The 24830-nt window shown below is 49.9% G+C and overlaps 1 protein-coding gene across 1 annotated transcript in view; it reads right to left on the bottom strand.

The window, feature by feature from the left end:
• bdg (sodium-dependent transporter bedraggled) overlaps nt 1-24302 on the bottom strand; it is a 173181-nt gene extending 148879 nt beyond the window's left edge. Inside the window, exon 1 of the mRNA XM_077632189.1 lies at nt 23908-24302. The gene's annotated coding sequence lies outside the window, so the exon portion shown is untranslated. The remainder of the gene's footprint in view (nt 1-23907) is intronic.
• Between the last annotated feature and the right edge of the window lie 528 nt (nt 24303-24830).

The following is a 24830-nucleotide window of genomic DNA, read 5'->3' as shown; positions in this document are numbered from 1 at the left end:
TGCGAGGTAATGCGATCCTTCTATCCGCATATTCATGGCAAGAGTGAGAGTAAAACTCAAGCGACCCCAATTCGGTCGCACGCCATAGTCAACGGAGAATGTATTGAAAAGCTAGGAAGGAGTTAAGCGGTCCTTCATTAATGTGCCACCGCGGATTATTTCCCTGAGCATTAGCGCACTCCTATGCCTTCTGGCGTTTTTGAGCACTTATCCCGCGGACGAATAAACCATGGAGTGTTTTTTTTTTTGCTTTTCAATTCCCAAACGCGAACCACATGGAGGATAACTTTGGTTACCCTTCAGTTACCTTATACAACGGCAGCTGGGACTTGTGAAAGAGTTAATGCACCACTGCTTTTCCTTGAGCGATATCGTTTGAACCGGAATTACTTTTATATCCAGCAGTATACCGTGCCGGGTGTGCCTTTTCATTGCTCACGTTTTATTTTTTTTCCCCTTTTTTTCACGCCACCACTCGAAAACCGAAACAGGGGCTTTTTTTATCGGTGGCAAGCCACGCGTGAAGTTTTCAGATTATGACCGCTGCCTGCACGGCAAGGAAGAAAGAAAGAGACAGAAAGAAAGAGAGATAAAGAAAGAAGGAAAGAAAGGAAGAAAAACAAAGAAAAGGAAAAAGAAAGGAACAAAGAAAGAAACAGAGAGAGAAGGAAAGAAGGAAGGAAGGAAATAATAATAATAATAATAATAATAATAATAATAATAATAATAATAATAATAATAATAATAATAATTGGTTTTGGGGGAAAGGAAATGGCGCAGTATCTGTCTCATATATCGTTGGACACCTGAACCGCGCCGTAAGGGAAGGGATAAAGGAGGGAGTGAAGGAAGAAAGGAAGGAAGAGGTGCCGTAGTGGAGGGCTCCGGAATAATTTCGACCACCTGGGGATCTTTAACGTGCACTGACATCGCACAGCACACGGGCGCCTTAGCGTTTTTCCTCCATAAAAACGCAGCCGCCGCGGTCGGGTTCGAACCCGGGAACTCCGGATCAGTAGTCGAAAGAAAGAAAGGAAAACAAAGAAAGGAAGAAAGAAAGGAACAAAGAAAGAAAGGAAGGAAAACAAAGAAAGGAAAAAAGGAAGGAACAAAGAAAGAAATACAGAAATAAAGAAAGGGACAAAGAAAGAAAGAAAGAAAGAGAGAGAGAAAGAAGGAAAGAAAGAAGGAAGGAAAGAAGGAAGGAAAGAAAGAAAGAAAGAAAGAAAGAAAGAAAGAAAGAAAGAAAGGAAGAAAGAAAGAAAGAAAGCTTTTTTTTGCTCGTGAGAATCATCAAACGGAAAGCGAAATTGATTGCCCGCCGGACTCCATTGGGGCCTCCGGCCCAGAATCCCACTGCATCCTCCGTTTCCCATGGCCGCCAATGCTTCCGGCTGCATAAAAGCAACGCCCTCCCGCCAGTGTCGTAATACTTTCACACACGATCGAGCCAACGAAGGCGCCGCGCGCGCGAGTGGGCTCGCCTTTATTTCCTCCCGGGCAGGGGAAGGAAAGCGGTTACGACGTAGGAAGGCCTTGGTATATACGAAGAGCGGCTCGAACAATGATCCGCGCTAATCTCGCCGTATATCTTGGCGTTATAACGGGGAGAAAACGGCGCGCTCGAAGGCACCAATGGGGAAGTTAGCGAGCGCCCACCGAGCGTGGGCAGTCAAGCGAATACGCGTTACGAGCGCGGCTTTGTCGTGACCCGACTGCACTGGCAGCTTCTTACTCGTGTTATTAGCCTTCTCTTCTTGCTATCGTGAATTTTATCCGTCTTTTTTGTTCATTTGGTTGAGAAAACAGTCACTTCTCTCCGAGGAACTCGACAGCGTACTCGATGCATTTACACGACAAAATGCAGAGCTTTGGAGAAAAGTAGCTAGTCCACATGTCTTCCTGCTGAGCTGTTTAATGGGGTACCCGCACACCAATTACCCAAGGCGCTGTGCAGTTTCCGAGAGGCGAGGGCGAGAATTCTGCTCGCTCTGGGCACAGAAATACGACGCCTTAGGGATTCCTAACTGCCCCGGTAAACAGTCCAGTTTAGAGTACAAATCATGCAGCCTGAGCATTTTTGGCCGAAGTTCTTCCCCGTACAAACGTTAGCACAAAATAAGAGACAATCACAAGAAAGGTGGACAAGACAACGCGCTTGTCTTGTCCACCTTTCTTGTGATTGTCTCTTATTTTGCGCTAACGTTTGTACATAGAACTACGCACCAACTAGCCCAGCAACAAGTGTTTCTTCCCCGTAAACTGTGAAGCCAAATACAGCGTATCAGGCAGGAAAACAACGTGTTCTATAGTCGCGCTGCCTGAGTTGTGGTAGTCTCACGCGAACGGAAGCTCACAAATCCGCCTCAAGACGATTACGGCTATGAATGCTGCGAACTGCACGAAAGCGTGCATATTGCACGGGTAATGAATAATTGGTTTTTGGGGAAAGGAAATGGCGCAGTATCTGTCTCATATATCGTTGGACACCTGAACCGCGCCGTAAGGGAAGGGATAAGAGAGGGAGTGAAAGAAGAAAGGAAGAAAGAGGTGCCCGTAGTGGAGGGCTCCGGAATAATTACGACCACCTGGGGATCTTTAACGCGCACTGACATCGCACAGCACACGGGTGCCTTAGCGTTTTTCCTCCATAAAAACGCAGCCGACGCGGTCAGGTTCGAACCCGGGCACTCCGGATCCCGTAGTGAAGGGCTCCGGAATAATTTCGACCACCTGGAGATCTTCAACGTGCACTGACATCGTACAGCACACTGGCGCCTTAGCGTTTTTCCTCCATAAAAACGCAGGAAACCGACCGCGGCGGCTGAGTTTTTATGGAGGCAAAACGCACGAATAAAGGAAGGGAAAAAATGTTTCCAGCGCGTGGAATTTGTGCCTACACTCTGCACACAAATACGCTTGTACGAAAGTAAAAATTGGAAGTCAGCAGTCCTCTACTGCACTCCCTTTCGCTAGAGGAGAGCTTACTTTCTTTATACTCATTTTTTGTTTAGAGTGTATAAGGACCATATTGTATACACATCTCTTCCACCCTTTCCGCCTTTTGTTGCTGTTCACATTGTTGGTTCAACGACTTTCCTCATCGGCGTAACTTTACTGCAGTCGAGTCGAGTCTGCGTTTCAACCAGCTTCCTGTTCTCGAGGCACAAAACAAACACACACACACACAAACGACTTCAACATCCGGGGCGCGACTATAAGGGCGCTGCTGGAAGTCAGCTCACGCGCACACGCCACCGCGCTGTCAACTCGCGATAAAAAGGTCGTGTATACAGCTCTCAAACGGGACGCAGCCGGGCTTGGCAGGTTTGTCGTGCACGTTTCCATGTCGTGCGGCCCACATAGTCTACACACGCATGCAGACGCTTACGCGCCCGCACGCACACACACAATCCGAAGCGCAAGCCACTTGGTAAGCGCCGACACGCAGTTGTGTCACGAAGCGCGAGAGTATTTTGCACGGAGGCCAGCTTCCATATACACCGTCCATTGCGTCACACAGGAGCACGCTCCTGTCCCGGGAGTCAGGATAAATAAAAAGATTTAAAAAAAGAGAGACGGAAGCGCGCGGCGGAACAATTGCATGCATGCACCGAGTTGACAGAACGAATTCACTCTGCGGGCCTGAAAAAGGTACGCATTTCCCGAGTCTTAATTCGTGATCAGTGGTGTAAGTACAGTCGTGGGCAATATGAAATAATAATAATAATAATAATAATTGATTTTTGAGGAAAGGAAATGGTGCAGTAACTGTCTCATATATCGGCGGACACCTGAACCGCGCCGTAAGGGAAGGGATAAAGGAGGGATTGAAAGAAGAAAGGAAGAAAGAGGTGCCGTAGTGGAGGGCTCCGGAATAATTTCGACCACCTGGGGATCTTTAACGTGCACTGACATCGCACAGCACACGGGCGCCTTAGCGTTTTTCCTCCATAATATGAAAGGGAACAAGGTGTGAGTATTCATTTATTGATTACTTCATAAAAATGTGTACCAGGAACAGTTTTTTTTTTTGCTTTCTAACTGTAGTTTTCCTCTCGGAGCATAATTTCCAAAAGTCATCTCCGCAATTTAGCGGAGAAATAACTATAAAACTCGAAGTTTTGTGCAAGAAGTTTGTTCCCTTTCATACTGCTCACGACTGTACTTCCACGTTTTCTCGGCTCTCGAACGGGAGCGAATAAAGTTCGGAACTGCTGCGTTACGCAGCAGGGAACACGCGCACTCACGGAACTCTCAAGTGCGTGCGAGCGAATCTGTCGGCGGCACAGTTTTGCAGAAAACGGGACTGCTTTTATATTTACCACAAAAGTGCGTCGACGCGTACACGCTGGAAAGCGCTCGCACGGATCGCGGCAAGCACGCGTGCTCTGAGCGCGCTTGCTCGGCGGTTGTAAATCGCGCACGGACTCCGCGGCTTCCTCGTTGTGACAGCAACGTGCACGGAAGTCGCGAACGGCTTTCGCTATATCGAGGTTTTCGCTAATGCGAGAGGACTGCCTCTACAGTTGCCAGGGGTAGAAGTGCATGCCTATAGTTCTCTGAACAGCGATATTCGTGGAATCGAACTTACATAAATAAATGTTTATGTAAATGTTTAAAGGGCCTTCGATGAACTTCCTCTAGTGTTCTTACTTTATTTTTCTCGTTTATGAACGCTGAGGAATTACAACAAATTCTGGTAATATATGATATGATATAATATAATATTAGTTATAGTGATGAAATTATTTTGAACCGCAAATTGCATCGGGAGATTCTGGTTGGTATTTGTCTTCCACCACACGGGTTCTATGCAACGCATCGAAAGCTTAGCGCACACGAAACTTACAGAATATGCCCTGCACACAAACGCGGTCTCACAAGTGGCCAGGAATAGAACCAGAAACTCCCGGTCCAGGCCACAACTATGTGTCACCAGCACGGCTCTCCTACCTTCTGTCTGACGAAGAAGGAATAACTAAAGTTGCGTATGGATAGGAGAAAGCCAAGTGGGCACAACTATGAATTGAGGCAGAACTAGACTGCCGCTAACAGAGGCTGATGTGATCGAGTAGTTCGCGTAATGACATTGTTCCCGTTTAATCTCCGAAATGTCCACTACTAGACTATAGCGTGCGCGTAGTTCCGTATATGAAGCCCGTAGCGAAATAAATCGGGCTGGAAGCCTGCACGCACTACAGTGTTCCTCATAGCCATCTTCCTCGGCTCTGCACGGAAAAATTTGGTAACTAATAAGTGATTATTACCTCTCAAATACGAAGCCGCGAAACCATGGAAAGGGGAAAAAATGACCTGTCGCAGTTGTTCTCTCGCTTTGTGTGTTTTTTTTCTCTCGGTTCCAATGCGCGAAGGTTTGGTTTACCTTCTCATAGCTCCCTAAAATTATTTTCACGCCAAGCTATAGCCGAAGAAATAGTAACACGTTTACTATTATCCACAACGCAAAAGAATATAGAGGCCCTAATCTCAGACTAAGCATAAATTCAAGCTGATAATGATGAATTTTACTGGCGCAAAGGCATATGTAGCCAAACAGCGTCATGACAAACAAGCAGTTGCCTACTCAAGGAGGGGTCAGAGACCCATTTGCCAAGCATTTCACCCTAAAGAAGCCGAGAACCAGGCCAGGGTAGAGCTTGTACCCATCCTATCACCGATAGATAACCGATAGCACTTGAGATCGAACCCCGCACCTCCCGCATGCGAGGCGGATGCTCAGCGGTCACGAATTGAAGCTGACATCTGACCTTCGAAGGTTTCGCGAGGTCGCAGCAACAGTGCAAAAATTGCTAATTCATGTTATTACCTTTATCTTCGCATCAAGGGTTATCTCACCACTCACGCGCTATTCTTTTCACGCTTTGTGGAAAAAAAAAAGAAGGGAAGCCACAAAGGGTTGCGTTCACAATCCTATCGTTAAAGTAAAAACCCAGAGAGAAGACGCAGTGAAGAGGGTGCTGCACTAGAGCAAACAAACGAAGGCTGAGTGCATCGACAAAGTTGTCGGCCGCTTCGTGACGTAAACGAAAACCGCATCACAGTGTTTGGTGACCTTTCCGTTCCACTTATGAGCCTGATTAGTCACTCCGCTATTCGAGTCCCTGTCAGCTGAGCAAACTCAAATCCACGCAATACCCTCAACCCTCTCAACACCCAGGCCAGCCCACCTCCGAGTTGTGTCGAGAGCCGTGACAGTTTAAAGAAAACACGTTTCAAGAAAGCTGCTGCTTCTTTCCCATTCCGCAACAATCTCTTCTCTTTCTTATGCCCTCTCGGCAAACGCCCGATCTTCCACCAGAGGGGGCTGTTTGCTTTTGTTTTGAACAAGTACACCCCCCCCCCCCCCCCAAACCGGAAGTCACCGCCACCCGGTGCAGGATATCTTTCGCTGCATCATCGTGTACACGCCTGCTTTCTCCCTTTCCCACCACCCCTCTCCTCCCTCCGTGCGCGTGCATCCGATGAGATCGCAGGGCAGCGTCGACAGCGAAAGTCTCGGGGTGGAGGAACGGGACACGATTGGGAGGAGGGGTACTAGGAAGGGCACGCAAGGAGTCGTGCTATCGGTCGTGCACGCCGGAAGCTAAGTAGCAGCAAAAGGCAAAAGCAGGGGTACCTGGCAGCGCGGCTCGCCGGAAGCCGCGTGATCGAAACCGGGTCTCCCAGCCGGCGGCTGCCGCTTGCTTTCCAGCCAAGGCGACGCTGGCAACGGGACGTCGATCCGAGGCGCCGAGTTACTCCACGGCCCGCTTTCGCAATAAACGCCTCGCGTCCCGGGCTTCGCAGCACGTGAATTCTGCTGCACAGCCACGCCCAGTGCATACACTGCCACTCCGGTTGATGAGACGTTTTTTTTCATCACACTTTCAAGCCATTGTATTTGTACGCACCCAACTTGCAATAATGAATTTGTGTAGTGTTCGTAACAACGCAGAGGCCAACGCTGACGCGCGTAGCATACGGAGCTGTGATATGCAGATACGAACATTGTGATGGTTCAGTTGACGATCTCCGCCTGCCACGTTTCTATAAAGTATCCTGCACAAATGAAACGCCCCAACGATAACACGAAGCAGGAAGTTTACTGAGTCGTGGAGACGCCCTTCTCAGACACCGTCCACCTTTGGGCGGAAACTTTTGAAGCAACTGTGGAAGACCACCCGATGTAGCCCATTACCAAGCCAGGATTCAAACGTCGTTTCTGCAGAACCCATAATCACCTCGAGAAACTCCGGCAACTGCTTGTCCAGACACTTGTTTTAGCCCGCTTACACGAGTTGTGCGATCTCGCTTAGACGCTTTAATATTTGAGGCGAAATACAAGAATGCCGTCTTTTCACATGCCCGCGGTTCCTGACGAGCAGCCGAATTTCCCGGCGGCTGTTATTATTGAGACGTAGTCTCGATCGTTCACTTGCCCCTCAATGCTATCAGATATGCGTTTAGATTGCAGACTTTTAGTCCTCGGACAACAGGCGTGAGCCTGTCATATAGGCGAAAGCGTCTTTCGCCTGCCAGAATACAACGGAGAATACGACGGACGGAGACAAAGTTTCAGTGTAAAGAAGAGTGTAGAGGTCGCCCGTAGAGCTCTATACTCCACACTAGAGTCACTAAATAAAGACTTAGAGTACCGGCACTCTTTTCTCCTATTGTTCTGTGCCGCCGCCACGATCATTGGTCAGTTTGCATCACGTGATTTGTTTACACTGCGACGGTTCATGGGGGCTGCCATTTTGTGGCTAATGCGTTTTCAGTCGGGCAACTGTGGTAGTCCTAGTGCTGCGACGCTGCGAGTGCTGCCGGTGACCGACTCAGTGACCAGGGATTCCGCGCCTCGCAGCATTTCACCTCAGCACGACGAAAGCATAAACTGAAGGCAACAGCTGTACCGTTTGCATCTGAGCGGCTCCATGCCGTACGGCTACGATCCCCGCCGCAGCGCAGGGTGGCTAACAGCGTTGTTTACAAAATGGCCGGGCCAAAGTTAGCGGCGAGGTCGCCAAAGCGGCAATCTGGCAACAGTGATACACAACAAAATGGCCGCCTCTGCTTACCGCCGTGCTGCAGTGACGGTAGTCTAAGTCTTTATTTAGTGACTCTACTCCACACTATATAGAGGGGAGACGGGAACGAGAACAGGTAGATATAGGAAGAGAGCGGTGATGGAAGGTGTTGGTGGCATAATAGAAAAGTTTCACACGCGATAGCCACGACAAAAGGGTCGACAAACGAATACCTGCCGCACAAAGCGCTGTTATTGCTCTGCTTGGGATGAGTGCGACAGGCGGTTGCCCTCCAGGGAGCAGCAGAAGCAGCCTGCGCTGCATCTGGGCTCGGCCATGCACGACAAACACAGACGGATACATGTGGCGGATGAGAGCGGCCCAAGGAACAGGGCATGTCGAGCGCGCACGCGTCCATGCGTGGCGAGGCTGTTCGTTTTCACGGCGACATTCGTTGCCAAAGCGTCCGATTGTTTCCGCTCGCGTGGACGCGGTTCCTCCAACAGCCGCGGCTCTAACGGCGGCGGGTATCGTCAGCGCCAGCTTTAGGAAGCGTGGCGCGCACTTGACCGATCGCGCTATCTCATTACCCTCCCCCGGGGCGGTCTGGTTCTTTGCACGCGACGAAGCAACACAGCTGCGCTGCTACTGCGCGGCGCAGCACGAAAGCTTCGCCGGACAGGACACTTTTATCGCTGCGTGCGACGATTCTTCCCGCTGCAGTTTCGGACGCTTCCTATTTCACTGCACATTGGTCTTCGAGGTTCAACCGTGCCGCCATCATCATCCACAAATGGTGATGCTTGAACGCGCACGCGCCGTGTTCTGTTGGCGAGTTTTTTTGTTTTTTTTCAACACGTAAAATCAATTGCATGCCGGAGTCGTACGTGTGTATTCCTTAGTCTTGCGAATGCATTCCTTTTCTGTTGTTCTGCGTAATGCAGCAACTGCTCCAAGAAGCCACGTTTCTGTTCAGTGCGCTCTTCTTTCCCTGTTACATAAACCTACAAACAACGAGAGAGAATGACGCCGCTTAACTGGTGTCTAGGCAATTAACTTTGCGGCTACTCCTGTAGTGCGCTGTTGCGGTCAAGTGGCATTAGTATTTAGTCATGTAAACGTATAACCCCCCCCCCCCCCCCCCCTTGAATAGATGATTTTGGAGCAGGGGGAGGGGGGGCAGCACCAAGACATTTATGAACGTCGGACTGCTCCTTTAGCAATAAGCATTAAGCTCATTTTAGGCTGTCCGTTTCAATTTTGAGGCTTCCCCTCAGCCTCGACAACATGAGCTTTTTTTCTTTTCGCGACATCTCCGGCCCAGAAAACTTTCTGTTCTCATTTTCCCGGCTATATTCAAGCCTACAGGACACGTGCGCACAGAGGTCATGCTGTACGTACGTACTCTGTGCTCCTCAACCTGCACAAAGGCCCCGCATGGTTTCCCTTTGTCGCCGGCACGAGCACCGCGCGGTGCCGTCCGCAGTGGCCCGTCCCCGACCTGCTCCCGTGCCGGGATGCCCCAGTTGGCACAGAAATTGCCGGCCGCCACGCGCCGCCGCTTTGCATCCGCGTGTGGCCGCTCTGCATGGCACCGTGCGTGCCTGGCTCCTCACGCGAGGTGAGTGAAAGCTCGCAGGCTTTTCGTTCAGCTCTGCTGCAAAGTATGGCAGGTACGGCTGCATCGCAATCTCAGCGAAAGTGCCTGTACACCCAAGCCTACTGACATCACGCACTCGCATGGAACATTCTAGGCAGCGCCCACTCGGGACATATACTAGACTTGCTATAGACTAGTGATAAAAACGTCCTGTCTATCCGCAACCACCTCCTAGGGCAACGTTTCCACAAGACTATAGGGGGTGTTGCGACTAGTCCGGGGGTAGCTGTCATTGTCTAGGAGGTGTTTCCACTCGCCTAAGAGTTATTCCCACTAGTCTAGCAGTTATTTCCGTTCTTCTAGGAGGCGTTGTCACTCGTCTAGGAAGCGTTGCCACTTGTCTCGGAGGAGATGTCACTTGTTTAGAAGGAGGTGACACTATAGTATGGAGGGCGCTGTTACTAGCATTGGGGAATATTTTCGTTAGTCTAGGCGATGTTGTCCTTAGTCCAGGCGATGTTGCTATTAGTCTAGGGATGTTGTCACTGCTCTAGAGGTTGTTGTCACTGGTCTAGAGGTCATTGCTACTGGTATAGAAAGTGTTGTCACTTCCCGGCCCATATGGACAACATTGTTAATGGCCACCATTCAGGTGAACGCTGAAGTTTTCGTTATGATACATAACGCGACGACAACTTTGTTTGAAGCGGAAGAAGATCCCGATATAAGTAGTACATAATTATAGGGGAGCACTTTACAGAACGGACAAAACGGAAATTAAGCGCTCCCCTATAATAATGAACGACCAAGTAGCCCTTTTTAAAGCACTGCTGATAAGTACTACCACAGCTGTAAAAATACAGGAGGGTATGTTCCCTCTCCGGATTCGAGAGATGAGCAACATCCGCCGCAAGGTGCACGTTTGCTGATCGCCAGCCCGGGAAAACGAGATGGGGTCTTGCGTTCCTGGTTATTTTTATTTCACCTTACAGGTTGCACCACACTTTCAGGCGAACTCTGTCGCTGTTTTCTCGTGAGGAAAACCGGCTGATCCTTGAAGAACTTCGCTGAATCCGTGCCCAGCAAGAAGTCTGCCCGTTACGAGGAAAAGAAACTCAGCTCGGAGAAAAATCCGCTCTTGCTATACCGCTCCGGAACTGCATAGACAGACGCATCCGTTTTGCGGTGATGGCTGCATGCCGTACTTTTTTCTGGTGCAAGCGGTGTCGGCATGGTAGGTAGAAAAAATTGGAGGAGACACTTCAGTTCCGCCTTCACGGTATGACGCGACAGCTTTAGTGGGTTAACGCCCATACAAAGCCCCGCTTAACCAAGCCATACGACTATGCCTGCGTGGCCTTTAGTGGGAGCATATACGACTCGAAATGGAAAGGTGCCGGAGGGTTCGATTCCCATCAGCTTCCCATCTGATTTGAGAAGCCCGGGTCGGCAGCTTCTCCCAGATCGGTCATGTAACGTGACGTCGCACAACCCTACGACCGATTTGTGCCGGGGATCCCTAGCAAAAACTTCTTAGACAGTTTATAAACTATCCAAAGACTTCTGTCTATAAAGTCTATAGACTCTCTATAGACGAACCCTCGAAAACAGTCTATAGGCAATACAAATACTATAGACTCTATAGACAATCTATAGATTTATGGCCATACACATTTAGTAGAATATTGTCTACAGACATGAAGTCTATAAACTGTCTATAGACCATTTTCATAAGGGATGTCAGCTGCCAGCCACCACATGTCAGAGCCATGCGACCTGTCGGCTAGGGAAGAATAAGCCTACAATGAGTTACGATTTAGCATGAAGACTAGATTAAGCCTGGACTAAAAAGTTTTGTGCAAGTGGCCCCGGGTTTTCTGGAGAACGAGCGGCCTTTAACGCTACCGCGTTAAATAAATAACTATATAGACGACGCTTAACCGCTAGAATTAGAGATCCCTCATATGCAAGTATTCCTTTCCGCTCATGAATTCGCAGATTGTGGGAAGTCCTCATACCTCTACTGGCGCAGTGGTGAAGCGGTTAAGCAATGCGCCACTGCCGTGGCAGGCTGCTGTTTCAGAATCACTGGATGGGCTTGCGAGACCCAGGCTGCTCGTACCGAGCTCCCGTGGGGCTCATTTTCGCACATATTGTTCTTCCGGAGGCTGTCTACCTCTCGGCCAATGAGCTGGTGCACAGCGCCACGGCGGACAGGTGGCAGCTCCATTGAATTCATTTGAATTAATTTAATTTCCACCTACCATGGCGGCCTGGTTGCCCACAACACGGCGGGCAGGTGGGCCATCCGATTTTTCGTGACACGGACGGACGGAGGCCGTTTCCTCTAGTTAATGCTACGGCATTAAAATTGTCCAGTTGAGACGTGGACCTCTGAATGGGAACTCGCGAGAATGCGGCTATGTTGCCATGTGACCCATGCCCTTGATCATACCAGTCGCGAAACTGCCTATAGGGACCATCTGTTGAAATCCGGCGTTCTCATTGGACCAAAATTCAGAGGTTAACAGACTGTAGCGCCACCTGCGGCGCTCAGGCCGACTGTTCAGCGCTTCTCGAAGCACTAACTCAGTGCAGGGCAGCTGAATGCCGACAGCTGAATGTCCAGCTTACAGGTGGGGCCTCCGTCAGTTAACCTGCGCTAATGACCACAGGGAATAGGCGGGTTTCACAGCGGAAGTTCGGAACTGATGTGATCAGTGGTGAGCTGCGCTTATAACGGGTGCTTTACGTGCGGGCTGGGAAATGGCAGAAACGATATAGCTGTCGCTACCACTGCCACTTCTTCGTGTATGAGGCAGGCAAAAAGGCGGACTTTTTGACCTACCCCTTTTAGGCACGTTCTTAGGTCCCTTTTTGTACGTAGGTTTTTTCCAGCAACAAGCACTAAAAAATAAATAAAATGAGTACGACCGTAAGGGTCGCAACAAAGTTAACCAACCGGAAGTCCGCAAAGTATACTTTTTTTTCCCCGGTTCTTCGTTGCTGTTATTGCCTCAATGATTCCACGGTGTGACGTCAAACCAAACCGTAATCACCTCACATCCGGTTAGTCGGCTAGTCCCCGTTCTCCGGGGTCTCAGATGTCGCCCCGGCATCCGGTTCGGCATTGAACGCGGCATTCCGCGAGCCAGAAACTCGGAGGAACGGGTCACAGCGCCGCTTCGTGGCGTCACGGTGCACCGAGCCAATGACAGCGTACAATTAGGGCCACCGCCGTCGCACTCTGAGCCAAGGCTACGCGCCAGACACAATGCCCTCTGGGAAAGAGGGCGCCACCCTCGTTATATACACGATTCGGAACTCGCGCCCGTCATCGTCACCTTGCTATGCGCGAGCTTTCCTCGCATGCATGGCTTCAGCCCAGCGCGTCTGCTGACGTCAGCGGTCTCCTTGAGGATCTCAAGCGGCAAATATTGGAGCAGGCCGTCCCCGGTGGCCATGCAGCACCGCTCGGAAGAACTCTGCGCGAGAAGGCTTCGTCAGGTGCCCTCTTCTATATAGACAGCGCAAGGCGTACCTCCAACGCACGTACTCCACGCGTCAATCACAGGTTGCAACGCGCGAAAATGCGAGGACGCTGCTTTCTTCCGGTCGTGGTATCCAGCTTTTGAATGGTTGTGCTGCGTGAAGTAAGTGGATATATGTGGAGAGAGTGGAGCTTCTTTACCAGCAGCAAGTCCACCAGCCCACGTTCTAAGCCACGCCTCGTCTAGCCGTCTCCGGACGAGCTGTACCAGGAGCAGGCTTCGAGTAGATGGGAGGAGTGTCCGACTTGTCTCGGGCGTCGGTGTGTGTCCGGTATGACGCATTAGTGCGCGCAGGGCAGCGAGGCATGGCAAGCATGCGCGCCGCAAAGCTGAGATCTCAACAAACAGGAGCCACAGACTAACAGTAGAGTCCTTCAACTAAAAGTATGTTGACGCTTGCGCTAGAAAACTGAGTTTGCTTAGAATTCTAGGCTGTAAAGGCCAACCACGTAGCCTTGGAGATCCCAGTTTATAGAGTGCTGGTCAAACAAACGAGAACCGGAAACGCGCCTGCGTCGGGTGCGGAGAGGACTGCACACTCGTCCTATGCAGCCGCTGCTTACACACTGAGTGTGGGGGGAACGAGTCGATGGCTGTAGAAACGATACACGCCTCAACCACTGCGTTCTTCGGTGCAGGCCTCGTGGCCAGCGGCAGCCTATTCTCGTTGGAGTGCTCTGCGCTGGTTAACTCCCGAGCAGACACCCTATCATTGAGAAGGGCGTGCCTGTCTCTTCGAGTTGCGCGGCGTTGAGACTCGCACTGAAGAGACCGAAAGCTCGGCTCGCAGTGGGCGCGGAATTGTTTCCCGTCAACGGCCTTCGCCGTCGGCGCGGTTGCGTTATTGACACGCGCTCGCGGCAGGCGTGACTACTGCCCGTCATTTGCACACTTCTTTGTAGCGAGTTACGGGACGTTTACGGCTTTAAGCAAACGCGTTCTTCTCGCTGCTCATAAATTAGTGTTAAGATTAAACTTCATCGCCATAGTCAGTCTACTTATATCTACTGTATACGACAAATGCATTTTCTCCTGACCTGTAACTAACCACGTCCTGCACCTGCTAGGACCATCCCATGCCCGCAAACTTACTTAAGGCACCGACCAACCCGAGATTAAAATAATAATAATAATAATTGGCTTTGGGGGGAAAGGAAATGGCGCAGTATCTGTCTCATATATCGGCGGACACCTGAACCGCGCCGTAAGGGAAGGGATAAAGCAGGGAGTGAAAGAAGAAAGGAATAAAGAGGTGCGTGACGTAGTGGAGGGCTACGGAATAATTTCTACCACCTGGGGATCTTTAACGTGCACTGACATCGCACAGCAAACGGGCACCTTAGCGTTTTTCTTCCATAAAAACGCAGCCGCCGCGGTCGGGTTCGAAAAGAGATTAAAACTCGCATATTCGGGAAAATACTGCTCCGTACACGTGCACAAAATGCAGAAAAAAAACAATAAAGGAGACAAGATAGCACGGTTGGTTTTCAGCCCGCTAGGACAGCCGCTTTATCACGCTCATGCGTCTCTCTGTCACAGCGTTGCCAGAGTCAACTCGTTCGTTCTCTTCTTCATGCCGACCCTTGTTCACTCTGTTTTCCCAGTATCAGCTGTCTCCTCTCAAGAGCTCTGTTTGTCTTCACTAATGGAAAGTACTTCGCCTCCATACAACATTCACGTTACTCTATCGTTCACCGCCGCCTTTCTCCCAAATGGAGGCGGGGGTTTCTTGAAGATATAGAGGAACCGTTCTCCGACAGGCGCGCCGAGCGACGTAGGCCAACGCAGGAGCTCACACACGCACGCACACCTCCCGCCAGCAACACGACCACAGCGCCACCACCACGTCCGTCGCTCCCGGGGCGGTGGTGGATGTGTGTGGAGGCGGCGAAACTGGAGCACGCTGTCTGCGCGGCTAGCGTCCGGCCCGAGAGAGCTAGCTGGCTGCCGAGAGCAGAGTTCAGAGACAGCGTGGGCGATCGAGAAGTAAGGGTCGAAAGGGGGGGGGGGGGGGGGGAGGGGGGGGGGGCGGGGGTGCAACTGAAGCTCCAGGCGGACCTCGAACCATCCGTCTGAGGTTGCGTCCACCTACGAGAGCGCACCGATCGCCGCCCTGGATAAGCGCGGGCGAGGAAGAGGAGAGGCCCGGCCGCAGCGGCGGTAATTTCCGGACACGGCCGCACACCGTTTCCGCGCTGCTCGCTGCTGCGCTGCTTTAACCGCACGGTTCCAGATGCGGCGGCCGCGTGCAGATTTGGCGCCAAGCGAGGCGATGCTCCTGAGCGCACGGAGAGGCGTGCGTCCGCTTCATCTTTCTCTCCCTCTCTCTCTCTCTTCTTTTCTTTCCTTCGTTCATTACTTCCTCTCTTCCCAGCGTCTCTTCTTTTCCTCGGTTGTTTATCTGTTTCTTTATGGGAGGCGTCTTTTGTTCTTCGCTCTCCGGGAGCGGACGTGTGTGTGCGCGAGCGCGGGCGGACCAGCGCAGACTGCCAGGCACAATGGGGTTGTTGGGTCAACAGACCGGCGGCCGGGCCCTCCGTTTCCTCCTCGTCCTGCGGCCACCGAGCAGAGGATGCGTCACGGCCACCAACGCACACGGGCAGCATCCCGACGGGACTGCTCTAAAGAGCAAAGGGATCCCGCCGGCTCGCTTTGGCTAATTGGAGGCAACCAGGCTCGCTCCTGAGAGACTTTATGCACGGTTACCGGAAAAGGTACATCAGCCAGCTTAGAAACCCTGCATCCGCCCTGCGTGGTGGCGTTCCGGCTTCCGGCTTGTGCGGCGTGCTCCTGTTATCCAACGCGAACGCTGTAAGGGCGCCTCTCTCCGAGGTAACCGGTGATGACTTCATGGTACGTTACAAGAGAAAACAGCTACGCTTATCTGCTACCAATAGCAATGCTTTGAGGCATCATTTCCAATGAAGAATGGGATGAGGAGTCTGGAAGTGTCTTGAACGTTGCCAACATGGCAACTGGCTTCCTAGCGAGGTTTATGAACGGCCCAGACCAGAAGTGTCCTCAGGCAGGATGAGGAAGGGGAGTATATAGTCTGGAATTATGTTGTCATTTGAATGCGGGAGTTTTGAAGCCAGAAGTAAGCACAGACACAGTTAGGAAAGCCGCTAAAGTACTTAAGTGGTACCCTATAACGTCCTGTGTTCATACCCAGCAATTCTGGACAAAAACATTTTTCAGTGGGAAACCGTTTATAAACGCAATTTTTTCGTATAATGTAGGACTTCACCATAGCAATCAATATATCCACAGATAATCCAACGGCAGTCTTATCTATTTTTTTTCTCTTCACGTTTTGCTATCTATCGTCAAAAGCGTTCCTCATTGGTTTTCTATGGCAGTCTTAACTGTTCGATGCGATCGATAGAAACACTTTAAAAGAAATATTTTTCTCCATATCATAATAATGGGCCATTACCTTCAATATGTTCATACCAGCGTCTTATAATTTTCCAATTTTCGAAATTTTTGGCCGAAGAAGCTGGACTTGTATTTGTAAAACAGGCAATCGATGCCCGAGCTGACTGTGCTTTGCTATTCCGTCATTGAGAAAAACCAAAATCACCGCCCTAATATAGCAATTTCGGTTTCTAGGGTGTATCACCCGCGCAATCGCCGTAGCGGCTTTAGACAAGAAAAAAAGCGAAAAGAAAAACATTATGTAGCCTTTGTAAGCTGTCGCTGAGCAAATATTTTTTTTCACACTTTCATGCTCGCTACTATATCAGCACCACATATCAAACACGCGGGAGCCTTGTGACATGGCCTCGCATAGCAGAGAACAGCGAAACAATGCTTCCCGCAAGCTTATCACGAGGGTTGTATTCAGAGTCAGATAAAGCATTCAATTCATCTCTCCACTGTCTCTTGCGTAACTGTTGCTATGGCGGGTATACAGGCAAAATCCAGTGCTTCCTCCCGTCAGATACCATTGTTCCAGAGGGTGAGCTCATCAATATGCGACTTCTGACATTTCCTGTCGTCACGGTTTGACACCGAAAACCAGGTCAACACGTTCTGCCTTGCGGATACGTGAGCCCGAGAGCGCAAATACGCGCAGTGCATCAGATATCATCTCGTGGTTGAGCCATTATCCTTTCATGCGCTTTCACTGACGCCGCGACCGGTTGTTCTGCCGACACGCTGAAACGCTGTAAGCACGTGCAAGGCTAATGAGCGAGCAATAATGCAAGCCCGATTACCTTCGCCGCGAAAAAACAACTTTCGCGGCCAGCTTTCGCGCAACACGGGACGGGTGCTGGAACGAACCGCGGAGAACACTGTATATGTGTAGACTACGGAAAGCGAGGACGAACGCTCGTTCCGTACCGCTACGTAGTCAGTGACTCGTGCTTTGCGCAAGAACCAGCTGGCACAAAAACAACCCTTACAAAAATTTCTTTAGACTTCTGTCTATAAAGTCTATAGACTCTCCATAGACAAACCCTAGAGGACAGTCTATAGGTAATACAAATCCTATAGACAGTCTATAGACAATCTATAGATTTAATGGCCATACACTTTTAGTAGACTTATCTATAGACTATAAACAGACAAAAATAAATATCTATAGGAAGGCAATAGAGTCTTTAAGAAGTCTATAGAGATGTCTATAGACCATTTTTATAAGGGAAGTCTGTCTCGGATTTGCCGAAACTGAATTATAATTAATTCCGGCGAGGCATGGTATGCAGAATATAAACAACCGTGCTGCCAACTGTGAGATACTGGTATTAGAAACATTGCTATCACCGTAATTCCAATACCACCACTCATCATCATCATCAAGATCAAGAGGTTAGTCACCGCAGGAAGAAGGCTTTCCAAGTATATCAACCACTACGGTGAAGCTACGAGTGTAATGAATGCACTGGGATGCAATACAGAACTGTACCATACCACACCACGTGATTCGGCACCGCATCGTGTGGTATCGTGCTATAAATTACCGTAATGTCCCGCTGACCCCTGGAAACCAAGTGCTCGCCATGGCAAGAGATTTATTGGTCTTGCTCGGCCGACGTGAAACTGATAACCTCCAGAATGATTCCGACTATATCCTGGAACCGCTGGACTAAATTCTGATTGATTCCTTTTTACCATATAAGGTAAAAATGTGAATACCACGTGGAAAAATCTGGCGATTATACAAATAGCATCAAGTTCACTGCGCACGCTCTGTTTCTGTAGCTGGTACCACGAAGTATTGGTCACTGTACTTGGATGCTAGTGGCAGCGTTGAGACAAATGCCTTGCCTATGGCTGGCCACATTGCACTGCCAACTTTCGCAAGTCGATGTTGTTGTTGGCGCTCAGACTGAATACTGCTAAATAAAGTTACGATCAAGAATACGACGCCCTGCACGGACAGCCCCCCCCCCCCCCCCCCTTATTTTTAAGCGCGTAATCTTACTGCTAGACAATTTTCTTACAGCTAATCTTTTGCCTTTCATACCAACCTCTTCCTTACGTCCCGAGACAACGATAAAACGCACCAAAAAAAGGGAAAAGATATTTACACTGTTCTCCCGACGATTTATTTTACTCTCCTGAAGTACAAAGCGTTTAGAGTCTATAGCGAAGCGCGCTATCCCTCTAAACACGAATGCGCCCATATGAAGTAAAAAAAGGAGTAAGCTGTCCTCTAGCGCAGTCCCTTTGATAAAAGGGAGTGCACAGGCGGACAGTTTAGACCCTTTCTACTCCCATATGGGCGCATTCGTGTTTAGAGCGTATCGTATCGAACAAACACGAGGCTCCTCGCGAGCCGCTTCGTGCGTGGCAGCCGTATACTATGAGCTCATCCGGGAGCGGACGCGGCCTACATTACACAAGCCACAAGTCCCGCCTGACGACCTCATCTACGTGCTCGGCGTTCGACTCATCCTTCGAACGCGGCACTTGCCTGGCAGCGTCCACAGAGGACGGTCAGCTCATAAGCCGATCCGCACAATGGAGGCCAAGCGGCTTCGGTGGCCGTGTCGCGCGGGTCTATCAGCCTCCCCTTTTGATGCGTCGTTTGACCGGCAGCGGCTCCCCTTGTCTGCTTAAGCGGCTACTCTCGCAGGGTCACTCCGGTCTCGCTGGCTGACCTCTTTGCCAGCGCATGAGACGTAACTCGTCCCTTCTGCCCTGAGCATTTTTTTCTTTTTATTTTTATTGTATTTAAGCTCATCGCTGTCTAACGACCATAAAGCAGAACGACGCGTTGTGCAACAACAACGACCTCTGGCGGCGTCCCGTCCTAGCTAGGGTCGCCCTTTAAAGTACGCCCTCCCCTCAGGGGTCGAGCTTCCGAACGAACCGGGACAATGGATCGTCCGCGCTGAGCGCAGTATATAATGTGCGCTCGACAGAAAAGAAGTCTCGATGGGACCGTATGAGGGTCACGCGGTGGCTCTTTAAGGCTGCGTACAGATGTACGCTCTACACGCAGATTCGTAACGATTGCGCCACTTTAGAGTTTTTTTTTTTTTGTCAACGCTTCTTTCCGCCTAACGGCTTTCTGATGTCCACCCGAGGCCAGAACTAAACCGCCCGTAAATGCAATTAGCAAAGCGGAGCTCATCATTCACGGTCCTCCTTTGTCCTTCTGTATAACAGGCATGAAATAAGTAGTCTCGGTGTAATAATGTTCCAACTCCAGTACGTTCCTATCGCTCTGAAAATAAGATCGTGACACAGATGGTTCCAACCAAAAATGTTCCTCTATTCCGAACTGAGAGCAAAAATGGCATGGCTAGCACCATGCGAAAAAAAATGACCGTCGATTTGCGCAGTTAGGCCAAATGCGAAGTTGGTACGCTAGCACTGTGTGGCCATTGTGGTTATGATTTGTTATGCATTATGAGTGAATGAAGTGGTATAGCGAGTGTATTCTGTGTGTTTTCATAGCACGCGTGAAGCACAGTAAATACATTTATTAATTTTTATTACAGTTGTTCTATGCATCCACATCAGTCACGCTTGCACTTAAAGGTTACAACAAATGTTTTGGGATCAGTAAAGTAGTTAGAAACACTTGGAGCATTAGAAATCACAGATTCTGTCAAACACTCATCTGTGCAACTTTTCCACTGCGCAGTAACCACATGCATGGGTGTAACCAGGCGCAAATTGCACATGGCGACATGTAGATATACAACGGGCCCGTTTCCCCCAACCCGGTCGGCATGTGGGCCACCTGCCGAAAGGACCAGAAGTACAAACGGCTTTTTCCGTGAATGTGGGCATGAGTGCTAGTGCACTGAAAGTAGCTAGGTTGTTAACTCCGATGGTATGAAACGCTTATGAGCAGGCCGTCTCACAGCCCATGAGAATAAGATAAATGCCAAAAGTGCTTTCGGTGGTGTGATGACGATTATTTGACCATATTTGAAAGGTGCAAGGACCCCTGGTCAAAGAGCGCCATGTTTAATGTGTCTGCATGGCCTGCAGAAGGTAATAATTTCACTGTGGTGCTTGTTACGAATTTTTGCTGGGACGTTAAGGTACGGCGTAGGGTCAGAAATCTTAAATCTAACGAAGGGGAAATTCTTTGTATTAGCCTAATTCTGCAGCCTTTACTTTCACAAGGAGCCACGAAGTTCCACCGCGTGGTGCATACGAGACAAATCTTTCGTAGCCCACGATACGTCGGAGCAATTGTAACTCCATTGAGGGCCATGGGGAAAATTATAAAAGGGTAAGAACGAGTCACAGCAACCAGGCTCAGGTAAACAAAAAAAAACTGTATTTATAGCATAACCTTCCAGGCCTGGAACCTAGCCAAGAAGTCTGCGAAAGTTTCGAAACATCACAATGATAGCCAGATAAAACAGTTGTGTTGAAAAACAAGCGAATTCTCGCGCACAAAGTTGTATGTAGTGTTGTTCCCGTTTGCGCGAACAGTTCATCAGATCGTTTTTTTTTTATTCTCTGTCTTATGTAGGTCCACCGCGACCTAAAGGATACGGTGGCTTAGAGCGACAATTCCACACGCTTCCGGCAGATGCCCTTTATGATCGCACCCTACCGCGACTACGGTGCTCGAGGCGGCCAAACAGCGTATACAACGTGAGGTCGAACGCACTGCAAACTGCGTCGTGCTTCCTTATCGGCGCAAACACAGCGAACCAAGGCTATCATTGTAGCACGCCTCGAATGAGACGTCCGAGCGCCAGTCGCTTGCCTATGCTAATCACCCTTTAGCGCCGACTGCGCGCGTCTAACTCGTTAATGGGCCAGACCAGACGTCAGCCGTAGCACCGGGCCGTTGATATTTTTCTTATCCCCTCCTCAGTTTTGCAGAGAAAAGTGGAAACCGGTCACCGGGCATATTCAAATCAGACGCAAATGCAACGGAGCTAGGCGCTTATAACCATTTCTTTTATAGGCCTCTACGCGGGCGCCCCGAGCCGCCTCCTTCCACGAACTAGTTTCTTTGTTTTGTTCACGCAATGCTATCGCTGCCAGCTAGCTTGCTCGTCGGCTCTGCTTATGGCCGCTATCTTATCACGGCTTATACTATTCAATAACATGGCCTCGTTAGGCTCCCCTTTCCACTTTGCTGGTTGACGATTCGCGACCTCTCTTACACTGTCTCGCCAGTATTGCGCAAGAATTTGGTCGAGGCTGTAGAGAAAGGAACCGGACAAGCAAAAGCTTTTCGCCGCGTATACGTTGGTCAAGCTGGCAAAGAGAAGGTTTTCACTTTCGTTCCCTGCGCGGTTGATCAGCAGTCCGATGACGTCCGGCGATAAATATGAAACTCGCCACAGCAGGCAAATGAGTAAAAAAAAAGAAGATAAGCTACGCCAGATGTCGATCACACGCGCTCGCGTCGTTCTGGGAGGCTGAGCTCAGACTTTTTTTTTTTTTGCCCGTGCGAGCAAAGCAAGGTCGTACGTTCATAAACGGGTGTCTCGCGGAGTTACCTTAGTAGGCGGTTAGTATCGAATCAGGCTGCTGGTGCGCGAATTCATTTTCTTTTTTTATATATACATATTTATCCTTGTAGAGGCGCACGTCGCGGCCAGGACAAGTTTTACCTGTCCAGAGCTAGTCAGCCACTGCTTTGCATTTTCACCTCTAGCATAACCGCTCTGCTTCGTTTGATATTCACGTCTCATCACAAAAGACCTCTACGCCTCTCCTCGCAGTTGTTTATGCACCGTGCTTTCAGTGCAAGGGTAACGGCGTAGCGTGTCTTGACCTTAAGGCCTTGGCACCTCTTTGTGGAATTTTTTCCCCATTTCATTTACCTTCACGGTTGCATTCGCACGACCTTGTCGTTAAACCATTCGCGGAGTTTTAACCTAAACCTGTACCACCAAACAGTGTTTATATTGGGATCTTTGTGTTCCTTTCTTTGTCCATCGTGTACAAATTTTCAGAATCCGGACACCTTCGGTGAGCAGTTGTAACTCCCTTTCGAAGCCCCGCCAGCACAATGCTGTCAGACGTCGCTGAAGGCCACACAGGCGGTGGGCGTGCTCCTTTGCAGCTATTATTATGCATACTTTGCTGCGCGAGCAGGCTCTATAAAAATAGCAAATATTGTTACTAATAGGTCTATTCTTTGCAATGTTTGCATTGGAGTTTTGTTCCGTCACCCTTTTCTTTTTGCACTTCGACTCCCATAGCCGAGGCCATGTAAGAACGCACGTGCAGTGTGCGACTTCACTGTAAAGCAGCGCCAGTAAACGACTTAATATTGAAAATGTATTGGCAAAAGCCGGTCCTACAAAGGACAGCAGTGAAGCGACCATATTCCAATATGTGCCCGATTACTTGTGCTGCTTGGTGGTCTCATTCACTGGCCGAGCATTCGCAGTATCGCCCGCGTCATGCCGGGCGTGTTCCACTATAGTCGGCAACCTTCGAGTATTAAAATGAAAAGAGTAGTTTTGACCCACGTTTTTTCTCTCTCTCTCTCTTTCAATGTCTGGTTACTATTTCTGCAAGAAAACTCGCCGGTAGTTTTATTCGGCATTGCGCACGTATAGCTTGTTGCGAGATAGTTTAAAAATTTGGCCTTTTCTTCACTTGTAGAGCAACGTCGTGTGTTTTTTTTTTCTGCAAAACTAACTTGGTTTGTGTCAGTCATATTTCACCTAAAATTAAATTTCCCAGCCAGACAGACTTCTGTCAAATGTTTTCTTTTGAGTCTTTTGACTTCTAGAGAAGACAGAAAGCACTTTATACCCTGAGTCGTTCATCAGGCTCGCTTTTTTTTTTTGCAGCTTAGTATGTTTCTTGATCCTTAAAAAAAGTTTAAGACATGACAGGCCGCCAGAGAAATGCGAATTTCATTTGTACCGCGCTGCTTAAAGCAGGTGTGCAAGTTCTGAAAGCCGGAGAATGTCACTGTGACATGATCAAACACTCCTTAGATAGTTCTGTCAAAAATGTGCAGTAGTCTACTGACAAGGAGCAGTCGTAGCATAGGCTCAGCGCAAGGAGCTATGCAACGACGTGAGACTGCATGCCTATTTTCCCGCCACGAGCGTTGTCACCTTTCACAGAGCTAAAAAAAAATCGGCTAAAAGCTTTTTCATGTCTTTCCTTGCCTTTGGCGGTGACTTTTCCTGGTGTTTTCGGTTTAAGTTCTACGCAAACTCGGGCGCTCGATGCCGCATGCCAAAAAAAAAAAAAAACCAGCCGCAGCAGAGCCCGTCACATGCGGCCTCAATGAAAACAGAACCGGCGTCGCTGGCCGTCTGCTCACCTCACGGGAGGCATCCCACGCGACGTCGATGATCCGTGCTCTAGTTGTTTCCGCGATCTTCCCGTAGTCGCTACTTCTTCTCGAACGAAAAAAACACAGAGTAGCGGAGTGAAGTGTCTACGCTCGCACCCGCCTCCTTCAGTGAACTCTGTTTCCGCGTGCCGGCAAAAAAAAGAATCACAGTAACAAACACAGGCTGGCGCACACAAGGGGGCTGCCGGATACAGGGGCGGAAGGTACTACGACGAAGAGGAGCACCGCCACGAGAAAGCAAAAAAATTCGGGCGTGTATCCACCAGAGAAGGCGCACGAGCACGGTACTTCCTCGTCGCCTGCACACACGCCGGACGGAGCGGCGCGAAACAACCGCCACGAGCCAAGTCCACTGCTGGACTGAGCGAAGTGAGCAGCGCGCGATCGCACAGCGCCCGACGGTCGGTCGGCGCTCCCGGAGCGAGCGGCGTTTTCGTCGTGACGTCGGGCACCCCCCTCCGTGTCACGTGCTGTGACGTCACGCGGCGGCGGCGGCAACGGGCCGGAGCGAGAGGGGTGCCTCGCTGGCTCTGCAGCTCTACCTTGGGCTTTTCCTTTTGGCGCCTGTTCCGTTTCAAGGTTGGGTCACCGGTCACACTTCCTGCTTGGCTCGGCAGGCGACGAAGGCTTTCTCCTTGCCCCGCGGGTTATTTCGTGCGGCGTTACTCCAGCTCCGTTTCCTGGTCAGCTACACTGTGAACGTTACCTGGGCATGAGCCAGACCGAAGGGAGGTGGAACATATGCTTCGGCGTGAGTTTGTTTTAAAAGCAGGTATGCCCGTAATACCTGCCCCGATTTCTTCTCTGCAAAATCTTATGCACCCAAAAGTCCTGTGGGTGAATTAGGCTGCTGCAGGTGCAGGCTGTGTAGTCTTGTGGTAGGTTCAGGC

The sequence above is a fragment of the Amblyomma americanum genome, chromosome 7 (assembly GCF_052857255.1).
Source record: "Amblyomma americanum isolate KBUSLIRL-KWMA chromosome 7, ASM5285725v1, whole genome shotgun sequence".
NCBI classification, from domain to species: domain Eukaryota; kingdom Metazoa; phylum Arthropoda; class Arachnida; order Ixodida; family Ixodidae; genus Amblyomma; species Amblyomma americanum.
Note: the sequence above shows the minus strand (reverse complement) of the source record. Positions and strands in the feature narration are given on the sequence as shown.